This window comes from Saccostrea echinata, unplaced genomic scaffold, assembly GCF_033153115.1.
Source record: "Saccostrea echinata isolate AGI-Se365-2 ecotype Australia unplaced genomic scaffold, CSIRO_AGI_Sech_v1 ptg000005l, whole genome shotgun sequence".
Classification (NCBI taxonomy): domain Eukaryota; kingdom Metazoa; phylum Mollusca; class Bivalvia; order Ostreida; family Ostreidae; genus Saccostrea; species Saccostrea echinata.
This window is the reverse complement of record NW_026889754.1, coordinates 11990153-12005259: the sequence shown is the minus strand read 5'-3', so window position 1 is coordinate 12005259 and position 15107 is coordinate 11990153.

Here is a 15107-nt window from a genome sequence, read left to right as displayed (position 1 = left end):
TGGCACGAGATCCCTTACTGCTCAATGGCCCCACAGTTAACGTTTGCAGCAAAGCAAACAAGCGGCAATGACTGTTTCTGAAAGTTTAAGGCCTGAAGTTTTAAATTCATGATGGACATGTTTGGTAAATCAACTATTACATACGTTACTATGGAAACAAAGAATTTAAAAGTAATAATTTTGTTCATTTAATTTTAAAAAGTCATACACTTAAGAATAAAAACAATCATAGGTTGAAATGCAAGCAAATAATAGACAAAAGATCCTTGTAACATATACCAAGAACGAAATATGATATTTCTTATAGGTTGGCAGTGGTTGCCATGGTTTAAATACCACGAAGGGATTTTAAATTTATTCTCTTAGTGTTTTAATCTTATTCTATCTTTTTAAAAAGCATATTTCTATATAACTGATGAATGAAAACTCTGGCGATGAAGCTAGAGAGGAGTTTAAAATGTTCACGTTTTCAAGGATACCTTACTGTTTCGCAACTTCAATACGTTGTTTTTATTTAAGTGTAAATGAAGCAAGTTTTGTGTCTAATTTTTTCAAACTCGCATTTTCTCTTCTGATTTGTGTTATTTCCCATTGAGTATCAGCAACATTCTGATTTTAAATTGCCAACGATTGTCCCCAATTCCCGCATGTAACGCAAATCCAATCTCCCCTGTCTGAAAGTCATTTCACGATGAGATGCTCCACGACATGCTTAAGATGATGCAATTATTACGAAACGATTAACAACAAATTCAGGAAGACCTTTACCCATTTCACATTTTTTTTTCATATAGATCACGGAGACGTTTTTTTTGGTGCTAAGCGAGGATGAACAAAAAACAGGAGACGAGTTTTTCCAGCCCAAGATTTACTCAATGTCGTAGGCCTCCGCCCTGCCTAATGGCACAAGACTCTCACTTGCTTCCTTGCAAAGTGTAAATTACTTTCTCTCGATCGATCAATAGATCTGGAATATGTGTATAATACAGATTTTTAAAATTTAGATTGGAGATATTACGGTTGTGTCTAGCGGCTCAAAAATGAAGGGAAGTGCAGATATGAATGGGAGGAAGAACAGCCCTCCTTACCCCAGAGGGTAAGGAGACTGAGTCAGTCGATGTTGGAGCTCTATACACTGTTAAGTATATACAGCCAACCAATGATTTCAATAATCAAAGGTGTTACTCCTCAACACTGTTCACAAAACTTGAGGTAATTAATTAACCTTTGTCCTTGTATTTTAGAGTAAACCATAATAAATATTGCAGAATAATGATAATGAATTCTGTGCATATATATATTTTAATTGGACATGCAAGGAATTTTATAATTTAGTCATCATATCATTTTTAGTACACGAAATTTTATCTTCTATAACAGATTTTGCTCATGTTTTGGGTCTTATTTTATTTTAAAAAAAAACATGCAAAGAGCTAGATTCACTTCATGCATAAAATGGCCCTGTCCTTATATCAGTTAATTGACTATCACCCTCTATCAAATTTCATATATCAAAATAAAGTAGAGACTTAGTGCTTTCATTTCCTATAACAAAATTTCTTTTTGAGAATCCAGGTATTGGAAAACAGGCTTTGCAAAAATGCAATGTTCTTGAATTTTGCAGAAAACATGCGTTTTGACTACCTTCAGCAAAGAATTAAAATATGAGCACAGCCCACGATCCAAAAATTAAAACATGTTTTGTGATTTTCAGAAACCGATCTTTCATTAAGTAATTGTATATTTTGGATCAGAGGTTGTGCTCTATATGAAATATTGAAAACATACCTCAAATTTTGGCCATTTTAAGGGATTTTACAGGATATGGGAAAATGACGCATTTTATGGCGCCATAATGCATTGACTTGAGAGAAAACTACGTCATGTTCAATAGATACACGGTCACCAAGGATCCAAGTTATAAATACTGTATTTTCAACCAAAACTGAGCAGTTTCGATTTTTCAGAAATTCTCAGGGCAAAAAAGGGCCCTAAGTGGCTTTTGTGGAGAAAAACAGACTGCACATTCATGTCCCCAATATTGCGATTTTTCGGCTCTATTTGTCATAAAGAAAACTAATACAGGCAACAAAGTTCTGCAGCTGAAAATGTGAATATATACGAATACACATAAAGGATTTAGGGGTGAATAATATGTAAACTACAACTGATCACTGAAACGAACAATTCCTGTCAAAACTTCAAATTGTCAACCTTTCAATGCAGCCAAACTCGAATGTATAACAACACAACGAGAAAAGATTGCTAGCAATACAAACAAATCAGAAGAAACCTATAAAAAGAACACCAGGAGTATTTACACAATCCACACACACAAACAAAAACTTCTTAAATACAAATTATTTATTTATTTTATTTTTATTAAAGAGGAGATATTTTCTCCTTTGATGGACACAAAATAAAATTCTAAAAAAAATATCAGATACATGTACCTTAACCCTTAAAATACCAGAAACTTTGCTAACCCTTAAACCACCAGAAACTTCGCATTTTTTCTGCAAAACTGACTAAAAAATTTCAAAAAGAAATTTTGACATTTTCTAGTCACTTTTACATAATGCAACCTATATATTTTTTGAAAGGTAAAATCTTAAAGTTTTCAATTATGCAAAGAAGTATGGCGAAATGGTTGTCATGGCAACAAAATGAGCCCCCAAACTGCGAAAAAGTCTTTTTTTTTTACTTTCTCATTCAACAAACACATAAAAATTATTGAATAATAACTCATATTATTCAAATAAAGATTAAAACGTTTAATTTTAAAATGTAGTAATTTATTAGTCTCCATTTAAAATTATTTCAGAATTGATTTGAGAGAAATACTACCTTTTAATTGAAATAATTGATTCATAATTGACAGTTTGTCAAAAATACAAAATGTATTATCTTACATTAGATACATGTACTTACATAGCAGTCAATATATACATATAAATATATGGACAAAACATCTAAACAAAAATCTGCAGATGGATATGACATCAGAATAAAAATTTGTTTCCATGGTAACAACTGATACATATGTGGAATTAAGTAAATTGGTACATTTACAGGTATATAATTAGAAATTTAACAAAACATTATATAGTCAGGGAAGCACAATTAACTTTCAGGTCGGGTAAGCCTCCACTTTAATCAATTATGTCATACTGTTTTGTGGTTTTAAGTAGTGTTCTTGGATCCCTAGGAAGTTCTGGGAAGTATGGACGAAAATGTTTTAAAATTCCATCCAATGATGTATTAGAAGCTCTATTTGTAGTTGCCCATTCCTGTAATTGAGTAAGAACTGATTTATTCTCAATGTTTTCCGTTTCATGCTCAGAGTCAAAATCTAAAATAAGAACTTCTGCTGCTTCCATGGGAATATTCAGGATTTCATCATTAACTACTGTGTCATTCATTTCAAACACATTTCTCTCCGTAGTACCGCTTCCTGTAGTACACTGAGCCAGGGTATTGGAATTTACATCCAACGGGTTCTGTTGATTTCGAGTTTAAACTGTGACATGTAAATTTTCTCTGTATATCTTGGTTTGCTGTGTTCTCGGAAACATTCTCCTCCTGTGCTGATCTATCAGAAACTTCTTGCAGATCTTCAACGTGCTGTCTTACAGAATGTTTAATAGTTCTATATTTTGACCAGTAAGATTTGACACCACGAGATCCTTCATACATTTTAAATGGCTAATACAGTAAGGCCTAAATGTTGTCAGCGAGGGTTCTTTAACCTAATGTTGGTACCACTGCTGTAGCTAGTGCTATTAACCCACTACAAATTAAATAAAGTGTAATAAACTTACTTTCTCTTCAGCCGTTTAGGTGCATTTAATTGACTTGATTCTTGACTCAAATCCCTTGTTTATATTTTTGTTATAGTTTTGTTAATCCCGATCTCGATTGTTAAAGTGTTGGGTATTTCGAACCCGATTTGCATGGTTATTTTATATCCCCGATTTTGTCGTTCCTCGATGTTTTTAATTAAGCAACAAACTTAAAATCAAAGTAATGGCGCTATTACTGTAGCGATTAAAATTATAAATTAAAACTAACAAGCTTGTTTTGATATTTTATATGATAGGGGCCAAAAATGGCAATTTAAATAGATGTGTTTGAAAGAATAATAATGGTATCTACAATATGATGCAGGTAAAGTATGTAAAAGTTGTCAGTTTTACCTACATGCACATGATACTTGTGAAATGATATTCACATTTTCAAAACAGAAAAAAAAAAACAAAAACAAAAAAGAAAACAAAACTACACATTAAAGTCTTTACGTATTTTAGAGAAAAAAATTTCCCGCCCGTTCGGCCGCCTAATTGGTACATGAATAAATGCATTCACAAAAGGATTAAACTGGCTGCTGCCGTCAGTAAAAATTTTTTCTAGGAATACTTAACCAATATTCTTTTCATTGTTTATTTAATACTTGCATTTCATGAACAAAATTTCGAGTTTAAAAAAATTTCACATCTAGATCGAGATACACGTGCGTTCAACATAGCTCACCCCTTGGTCTGACCATCCAAATCGTCCCAGATATTTCAAGTAACAGGAATTCTCCAGAATCTTGCATAACCCGCTGCTTCAATTAGCTTGCTGTTGAAAGGTCAAATTATCGGCAACACAAAGCAAAAATTTAAATGTGTGCGTCTATTTGTGTTTTGCTATTTGAAGAACTGGGATGCCTGAAAAAGTCGCATACATGTATCTACGAGCTAAACCCGCGACTCTAGAGCAGACGCTCTAACCACTGCGCCACGCGGGCGACAACATAATTTTGTAACCATGACCTAGTCCAAACAGTATCTTTAGATCTTCCTGCATTTCCTGTTTAAACATATGTGGAGCCATCACTTTTATCTCCGATTTTAACCTTTAAGGAACAAATAAGCACTGAAATAAGACCAAACTTAATCTTAACAAGAGGCCAATGGGCCGCTTCGCTCACATGAGTACATTTGTTGTGGCTATTGCCAGTTCTTTCCATGTTGTGGAATTTAAGACGCACTTTAAGAAGACTATCTGATTCTTTTATCTTCATTTCATTTTAAATTTGCGGAGTTTTACGAATGCATGGTGGCAGTGTCTAGTATGTAAAGTCCTGTGACCAATGCCAACGAGCAAACGCTATTTAAACGCCCTGAAACAACCAGTGTAAAAAGTTTCACCTGCAAAAAAGTTAAAAGGATGGCACACATACTTCTTAGGTCCTTTATACAAAACCAGAGAAGGAAATGAATACATCTTACTTTGTTAAGAATAGATGCATTTTTTTGTAAGTGCTTTTTAAAGAAAATTTCCCAAGATATTAGGGCTGCGCAGTAATATCGATATTCCGGTATATTGTGGTACGTTGACAAAAAATATCGTATTGCGATACGTTTTTTCAGTACCGATATACCGACAAAATGTTCGGGCTCGGAATTAAGGTTGGGGCTCGGGATGCATTAAATAAAATATGAAGAAAAATGTCAGGAAGAGAAAAGTTTGATGACCCGTTTGTTATCGTGCCGAACACTAAGGAAAAGGCAGATGCATGGATGCATTTTGGCTTTAAGAAACATAAGACTACAAGCGATATAGACAGGTTTGTTGTTGTTTGTAAAGTTTGTCATCCAGAGGTCAAATAGGCTGGCTGGAAAACAAATCTCCTATATCACATGCGAAGGAAACATCCGTCTATATCCTTAAAAAATGACCCAGTGCCATTAAAAATGATTTAAAAAAAAAAAAAGAAAAAAAAAACGGAAACATCAATTTTGTACAGCCAAGGTTAGATCACGTTATAACAAGAAACGTAAAGTATTCCCCCAAATCTGTGAAAACCCTTACCATCACTGACAAAATCGGCAGATTAATTATTAAAGTGAAATTAGATATCTCTTTAACACTTTGGATCCTCGGTAAATCGTGCCGAACAAAAAAAAGACTTTTTCAGAAGTTGTGATCCCAAACCTCTACAGAGAGTGAAAAGCAGATGTCACACAGAATTTGTCTTGTGCTGAAAGGGTAACCTTTGTTTATTTCTGTTGAACAAAAAGTACATGAATAATATAATAATATAAAAACTAAAATTGAAAAGGGAATCCAACTTATAAGATATCTAGTCAAATAAAAAGAAAAATAAATTACGGCCCCAAGGATTTGTGAGTGCCCTATAGTAATCACTCTGTCTGTCTGTCCGTGATGTTATAAAATAACCCCTTTATAATTACTGATATATATTTCAGTATCATGGAACTAAGCGATGTACATGTTAAGGATGAGGAGCTGGACGAATTCCACTAATTGTCGCACTCACTGGCCTTCCTAAAGCATAGCATGCGAGGTCAAGCATTGTGATTCAACGTTGCGCAAGTATATGCGTCATTAAGGAGCACCACAACCTTTTAGTTTGTTCTCTTTGTAACCAGAATTTCGAGAAATTATTTTTTTTTCACCAGGCACCTGCAAAGCGGTCATTATTTGCAATTGACTGTAAGCAAAGAAGTGGCGGCGAAGGCTTCAGCTATCCCAAGTTTCTAACAATCACTTCAAGATTCCTGGGGATATCCTTCCGCCCATATTCTGAAGAAACTATGACAGGGATGAGAAGGAGAACAAGGATATAGAAGAACCAAATACATGCATGGCAGCAAGAAAAATTGTAGAGAAGAGAAAGAGATGTGGAAGAGAACAGGCAAAACTAGAGAAATGTACTACCAGAAAAGAATGCAATACCATGCCGAAATATGAGGTAGTCGAGTCCGACGAGGACTGGAATGCTCAACTCCGTTTGAAAAAGAATTATTACCCCCAACAAGGAAAAAAACTTTTCATAACATGCAACTATACCGCAAACAACTTTGAAATTTAATATTTTAACTTTTCATCCATCCATAGGTCTATAAATTTGTTGATTAATGATGGAAGCCCTCTTTACATATGGAAACTGTAAAACTGAAACTCATTTTTTTAAAATAATTATATATCAAATTTTATTTTTGTACATATATATGTTTTTATTAATCGTTATATTAATTGTATATTTATAAGTATATAATTTAATTTTGTTGATATTATTTCATTGTTGAAATTTATTTTTAATTATACTTTTGAATCTTATTTCAAATACATGTATAATATACTTTTATTGAAAAGATTAATTTTAATTAAATGCATCTTGAGTAGTAATACTTTTAGTTAATGTAAATATTTCCTAATATTTGGGAGGAAATTTATTTTTTTTATTATACTTTTGAATCTTATTTCAAATATAATATACTTTTATTCAAAATATTTTAATTAAATGCATCTTGAGAAGATATTCTTTTAGTAAATGTATATATTTCCTAAAATTTGGGGAAGGGGTATAGTAGATTTCACTTTAAGCATTCCATAGAATTAAAGGTATTCAGTTTAATACAGCTTTATCAAGAGATATACTACTTTGGCTATCGGTGGTCAATTGTCAGTCAAGCATGAAAAGTATCTATGGGCCACTTTCATTTCTTTATTCTTCTGGCTATTTAAATCATGACAAATCTATAAATTGTCAGTAATGTATCTACACAAAGACTAGAGTTGACACTTTTTCCACCTGAATCAAGTATTACATAATTTTCAGTATTATTTCATGTTTATAGTCATGCATAATAAATTGTTGGAAATCTTAACAAGTTTTATTGAAGTAAGTTAACCTTGTTCCAGAACAATTATATTTCGGAACGAACCTGGGTAAAAATGAAAATATTTGTGAGTGGGAATTGCATGGTTATGATAAGCAATTATGCCTCTTTCGAAATTGTGGAATTCATGGTCCCGGGGTGGGGGTGGGGGGTTCTGGTAAATAGGGGTTATATTGGCTACGTATATAGTGAAATTACTAATTTCTTTCCAAAAAAAATTTCTACTCCTGGTTATAAAGCAAAGAAACAAGTGTACAGTTGCTTCTTCCAGAATTATGAGTTTCATGGCCCCTGGGTCAGATGATCTGGTGTAAGGGTGGGTTCTTAATAATATGTGAAAATGCATTAATTCTATTATATAATTTTTCTGCTACTAGGTATTGATCAGATAAACAAAGTGCATAGTTGTGATGAGCAAAGTTGCTTCTTACAAAATTTTAAAACTTGTGGTGTTTTAAATTGTTATGTTTTTGGGTCCAAGGGGTAATGGTGTTTCTCGGGGAGGAGGGCTCAATTGATAATAAAGTGAAAATGTGTGAATTCTTTCAAAATCTCCAAGTAATTTTATAGTTATTATAATGAGGCACCTCTTCCAAATTTGTAAATTTCATCACCCGGGTTCTGGTGTTAGGGAAGGGCTGTGTTAAATCAGAAGTGAAAATGCATTATTTCTTTGAAAATCTTCTCTGCTTCCGGGCATTTTGGATTGTTTCTATTGATTGTATGTTGTTTTACGTCACATTCGAGAATTTTCAATCATATGGAGACGTCACCATATACTGGTGAAGGGCTTCAAATTATGACCTTTACTCGGCACTCGGAGCTATTGAGCAGTGATGGATCTTTATAGTGACAATGCCTGTCGTGCACTTTATTTCAGAAAAGTTCATATTTCTAGGTTTGTTGTTCTTGTCTTTAAAAAAAAAATGGTTTAAATAAATCAATGGAGGGAAATATGTTTCACAGTCGAGATGAGATAATTATCTTTTTTAAAATATGTTACTTTTTAAACAAATAACTAGTTTGCTTACAGAACATAAAACATTGTCTAAATAAAGCTAACCAGAAGTCTCTGATGAGACTGTAGCTCTACTGGTCTGTTTGTATAACAAAAGAAAAGTAGCACTTGGATTTGAAACATTGCAACATGCAACAATAAATAGAATTATGTATCTTAATGTAGTCTACTTTTGTGACAAGTTATATTGAAATCAAATGAAAACTAGGAGTAGTAGCGTTTTGAAAGTATTTCACGGAAATTTCTATTTTTAGTACCGGTAACCATGACAACACCATTCACCCAAATAAAAAAAACAGAAATACATATTATGTATCGTAGTGTATTCTAACTGTGTGCCAAATTAGATTGAAATCAGACCAAAATTGTAGGAGGAGTAACGTTTTAAAGGAATTTCACAGAAATTTCTATTTTAAGTAACCATGGCAACACTGTTCATTGAATTCAAAAACCAATGCAGTAAATTATGTATCTTAGTATAGTCTTCTTGTATGCCTTATTATATTAGAAGCAGACTAAAACTGTAGCAGGAGTAGTGTTTTAAAGGAATTTCACAGAAATTTCTATTTTTAGTAACCATGGCAACACCGTCCATTGAATTCAAAAACCGATGCACTAAATCATGCATCTTAGTGTAGTGTACTTGTGTGCCAAGTAATATTGAAATCGGACCAAAACTGTAGGAGGAGTAGCGTTTTAAAGGAATTTCACAGAAATTTCTATTTTTAGTAACCATGGCAACACTGTCCATCGAAATCAAAAACCGATGCACTAAATTATGTATCTTAGTGTAGTGTACTTGTGTGCCAAGTTATATTGAAATCGGACCAAAACTGTAGGAGGAGTAGCGTTTTAAAGGAATTTCACAGAAATTTCTATTTTTAGTAACCATGGCAACACTGTCCATCGAAATCAAAAACCGATGCACTAAATTATGTATCTTAGTGTAGTGTACTTGTGTGCCAAGTTATATTGAAATCGGACCAAAACTGTAGGAGGAGTAGCGTTTTAAAGGAATTTCACAGAAATTTCTATTTTTAGTAACCATGGCAACACCGTCCATCGAAATCAAAAACCGATGCACTAAATTATGTATCTTAGTGTAGTCTACTTGTGTGCCAAGATATATTGAAATCGGACCAAAACTGTAGGAGGAGTAGCGTTTTAAAGGAATTTCACAGAAATTTCTATTTTTAGTAACCATGGCAACACCGTCCATCGAAATCAAAAACCGATGCACTAAATTATGTATCTTAGTGTAGTCTACTTGTGTGCCAAGATATATTGAAATCGGACCAAAACTGTAGGAGGAGTAGCGTTTTAAAGGAATTTCACAGAAATTTCTATTTTTAGTAACCATGGCAACACCGTCCATCGAAATCAAAAACCGATGCACTAAATTATGTATCTTAGTGTAGTCTACTTGTGTGCCAAGATATATTGAAATCGGACCAAAACTGTAGGAGGAGTAGCGTTTTAAAGGAATTTCACAGAAATTTCTATTTTTAGTAACCATGGCAACACCGTCCATCGAAATCAAAAACCGATGCACTAAATTATGTATCTTAGTGTAGTCTACTTGTGTGCCAAGTTATATTGAAATCGGACCAAAACTGTAGGAGGAGTAGCGTTTTAAAGGAATTTCACAGAAATTTCTATTTTTAGTAACCATGGCAACACCGTCCATCGAAATCAAAAACCGATGCACTATATTATGTATCTTAGTGTAGTGTACTTGTGTGCCAAGTTATATTGAAATCGGACCAAAACTGTAGGAGGAGTAGCGTTTTAAAGGAATTTCACAGAAATTTCTATTTTTAGTAACCATGGCAACACCGTCCATCGAAATCAAAAACCGATGCACTAAATTATGTATCTTAGTGTAGTGTACTTGTGTGCCAAGTTATATTGAAATCGGACCAAAACTGTAGGAGGAGTAGCGTTTTGAAAAATTGTTTACAGACAGACGGACAGACAGACAGACAGACAGACGGACGGACGACGGACACCTTACTATCGCATAAGCTCTTCTGGTCTCTGACCAGTAGAGCTAAAAATTGGTAATCGTTACCTCTTTTCTGCATAACAATTATATATAAGATTATCAGATCTGAATTTTTTAAAAAACTATAAAACTGACCAGTCAGCAAGGGCCCCGCCGAGGGGTAGAAATATAAAGGTGCAGCTTACAGAATGAGAATTTTAATTGATTAAAAAAATTGAAAAATATACGAAGAAGAATATGCAATAACTGTATTTATAAAATTTCAAGATAATTCATAAATATCCAACAACCTGTAAAGAGTATCCCTGTATTAACATAAGGCAGTAAAAAACATCATATCTATAATAACTCAATTAAATGTATATTTAAACAAGAATAAAGCATGTGTTTTATAAAATGCCAGCCTTCAGTGAATGTAAATATCACCCAGGCTTGACCTTAACTTCAAAACAAAAATCAGTTGCAGACAAATGTTAATTTATCTTACAGTGACAAAGATAAGCCTGGAAAATTTTCTGCCCTAGACAAGATAATTAATCCCAGGGGATTAATTGTACTGCTCTCACATTCTTTTCTTCCAAGTTTACAATAAGAACTTTTCCAGTAATGATAGAATGAGATTATTATTGGACTACCTGTTAAAATTAATAGTATTCTTGAATTTACATATGGCAGCAAAAAAAAAAATGAATAAATAAATAAGTAAATAAAAAAAAAACAAAAAAAAAAAATTCTTTATGTACATTGTGTTCTTTTTTTTTATTTAAATCCACATTTCAGAGAATGTAAATCATTCAGAATTGACCTTAACTCCAAAACAAACTTCATTTGCAGACAGCGGTGTTAATCAATCTCAATTTGACAGAAACAGATAATGCTTTGGATTTTCTTCAAGAGGAAAGTTAATTAATCCCATGGGACTAGTTGCAGCTTTCGCAGTTCACAATAGGAACATTCTCAGCAGTTATCTCTCTTTGCCCTGGCATTCATTCTAATGTAAAGTTAAGGAATCTACCCCACCACCCCAGCTCCAAAGTGGATGACATAGCGAACCAAACTTAGCATCAAAATATGCCTTACTGCCTCTTCAACCAACATACCAAATTTGAACTTAATTGGTCAACTTAAAAAAAAGTTATTGGGAAGAAAAACAGAAAATTTGTGGACGGAAGATTGACAGACAGACGGACATACAGACGGATAGACAGACAGAGTGATTACTATAGGGCACCCGCAAATCCTTGCGGGGCCCTAAAAATTGTTGATATTTTGTTACCTTCTTTATTCCTGCAAAAAATATGCACCACCTAATGCTAATTCATTTCCCCTGTGTAACGGTCCAGACTTTCAGGGAGAGACAAGTTGATCGTTTAGAAAATGCAATGAAGAGCAAGAAAGAAAGTGAGCTGTTTGTTTAATTGACTTTGTTTGATCCAGAATATATATGGTGGAAACACAAGGGAAGCAGAACAAAAAGGAATGGTGCCCAGTTCTGCTCACTGACACCATGATTTTTGCATAAGATTGTCTAATGAAACACAGATGGTTGCGGAATCAACTCATCGAACCTATTTGTGTTTACAATACACCATGTAAACTCCTAAACGTCCATAAACAAGTTGGCAAAAGAAGATGGTTGTAAGCAATCGTACCTAATTTCACCTGGTCGACTTAAAAATTACCTAGCTACAGTGTGCCAGATACTTCATCTGGAAGATCACGATCTTGAATGGGTTTCAAAACACATTTTTTGCATATAACATTAATACTCACAAGCAACATTACAGGCAGGATAAGGATGTTGAGATATTTTTCTGGTATATCATTTTTGCATTCTTATATTAATTTGCAAATTGATGAAATAATGAGCTTATCTAAAAAAATCAAATAGTTTTACAGTGAAATATGGAGATAATGAACAGTGCCAACAATACAAATTGGGAGCAGAGCAAACACGGACCTCAGAATTTAGAGGTGGGATCAGGTGCCAAGTAGGAATGAGCATCCCCTGCCGTGTGCTCCTTGTCACAATCGGTAAAAACGGGAAAAAAACATCTTCAGTGTGTAAATAATGGCCTAACAATTGGTATATAAAACGTCAGTAAGCATATGATTTAATGATAGATTTTATTTGCTGATAAAGTCATAGTATCGACCATAGAACTTACGAAATGATGACTTTCAACGAGACTGTTGATATTCTTGTTTTATCAACTTGTTTGTCAATGACTTGCCTCATTTAAGAAATTGTTCATACGCCCGCTTGGCGCAGTGGTTAAAGCGTTCGCTCTAGAGTCGCGGGGTAAGGAGTTGATCCTTGCGTCGCGGGTTCGAATCCCACTGTGAGACCGGTCCTTCGGATGGGACCGTATAAACCGAGGTCCCGTGTCGCAGTTGGTGCTGGCACGTAAAATATCCCTCACTGCTCAATGGCCCTGAGTGCCGAGTATAGGTCAAAATTTGCAGCTCTCCACCGGGAAGTGGTTGCGTCTCCATATGAGTGAAAAGTTCTCGAGAGGGACGTTAAACAATAAACAAACAAACAAAGAAGTTCGGTTTGTGGGACATCTACTGACTAACAATGGAGACAAGGTTGTGATTGTAAGTATTAACAAGACGGATCTCTTTATTATGGATCACAAGCAATTCAAAAAAGAAACCCTGTTATGAAAAAACAAATTATAAATATTCGACATAAAAACTTTAGAGGTATTGTTTAATAAACGATTAGTATTGGTTTATCAGAATCAAAGGGAAATAATCCAATTATATGAAATTACACAATCATATCTCCCACATCTTTAACCAATATAGATATATAGATAGATAGATAGATAGAAAGATAGATAGACGCAGTGACGATTCTGTGAATTAGCTAAAATATCTGAAATAGGTTGGGGAACGGATGCTGACGAAATTTAAGTTTAGCTAAACCAAAATAGACTTCAATAATTGAAAAAAAATTGAAGATTTATTTATTTTTTTTTTTCAACAGACATACACTTTGTGTTGATACTAAATTACATAATTTTAATCCAGTTTGGCGTTTTCAATTTGCTTCTCGAAGAAAATGTTTCTGGCCCTCTTTAGGAGCCACTGTTAATGTTTCTTCTGCCTTCCATTTTGACACAGTCTTTATATTTTTTGCAGTTGTTTCTTTTTTTCTTTCTGTCTTTTTTTGTCTTCAAGTTCTAGGATGCAGTTTCTTCTTACACTTATTACACTGTATGTATTTGCACAGGTTGACATCAATAGTTTCATGCAAGAAGTCTTTTACCTGGAAATATTTAAATGTGTCACGTATTTTTAAGTCAGTCTTTTTCTAAATTTATTATTTTATTTGTTTATTTAATATTCTGCAGTATTTATATAACTCCCGGTCACTCGTTCTATTTTTAGAATAGTTTGTTTACATCCGGTCACTCATTAGGAGTGACGGTCATTTGTTTATACCCCATCACTCCTTAGGAGTGATGGTCATTTAGTATATTTGATACGGGGACAGTTTTTTTTTATAGTTCTGTTGGGAGATACTTCGCTCAAAAATTGTTCCAGGATTAATTATACAGTGTTTTATTGTGTTGATTTTGGATGATTCTTAACTATGATTATGTGTAAATAAAATTTAAACCGATACTGACTTTTGATTTCCAAAGAAGGAGTAAATCGCCGGGAGCGATGAAATACCTGGATTACGCATTGAGCGTTTACTTATATTTTACACATTATTGCTACCTGCAATAAGCAATGGATTAATTTATCTGATAATTGTTCGGACGCTACAACTGGTGGCAGCGGTGGGATAGTTTCTGTGACATATATTAGTGAATTTGTAAATTTTGGATTTACCTAGAAACATTTCGAACCAGAGACTAGCGTATATTTACGATTATGATGATTCCGGGAATAAAGTGCTCGTCAGGATTGAACCATTCGATTTGAGAAAAGAGTGCCCGAATTGTAACAATATGTTTATCAAAACAGAAAATCGGCATCGTTTGATAATCGAAAGTAAAGGGATTGTGAGCCATTTCTATCGATGCCCGGCATGTGCTTGCCGCATCAAAATTCACGTTTAACATAATTAGATGTGATGTGAATAATGTAATTATTTTGTCAAACTGGATTTATTTGTGAGTGGTGTTTTGGTGGCGCACATTGCAGTGATGTTGACATTGCTATTTAAACAACCTGAGAAACACAAATTTGATATGGAGACTATACGAAGTGCGGAGACTCCAAGGGCCCCCCGAAGTTCAGTGCGCAGAAATTTGCTAACGGAATTTGACGAAGCGGATACTCCAATTAGTCGTACACCCGACTTTAATTTACGGAAGTGATATTGACACCCGAAGTCGATCGTCCTAAGGGATGGGGAAATTTGTTAAAATTC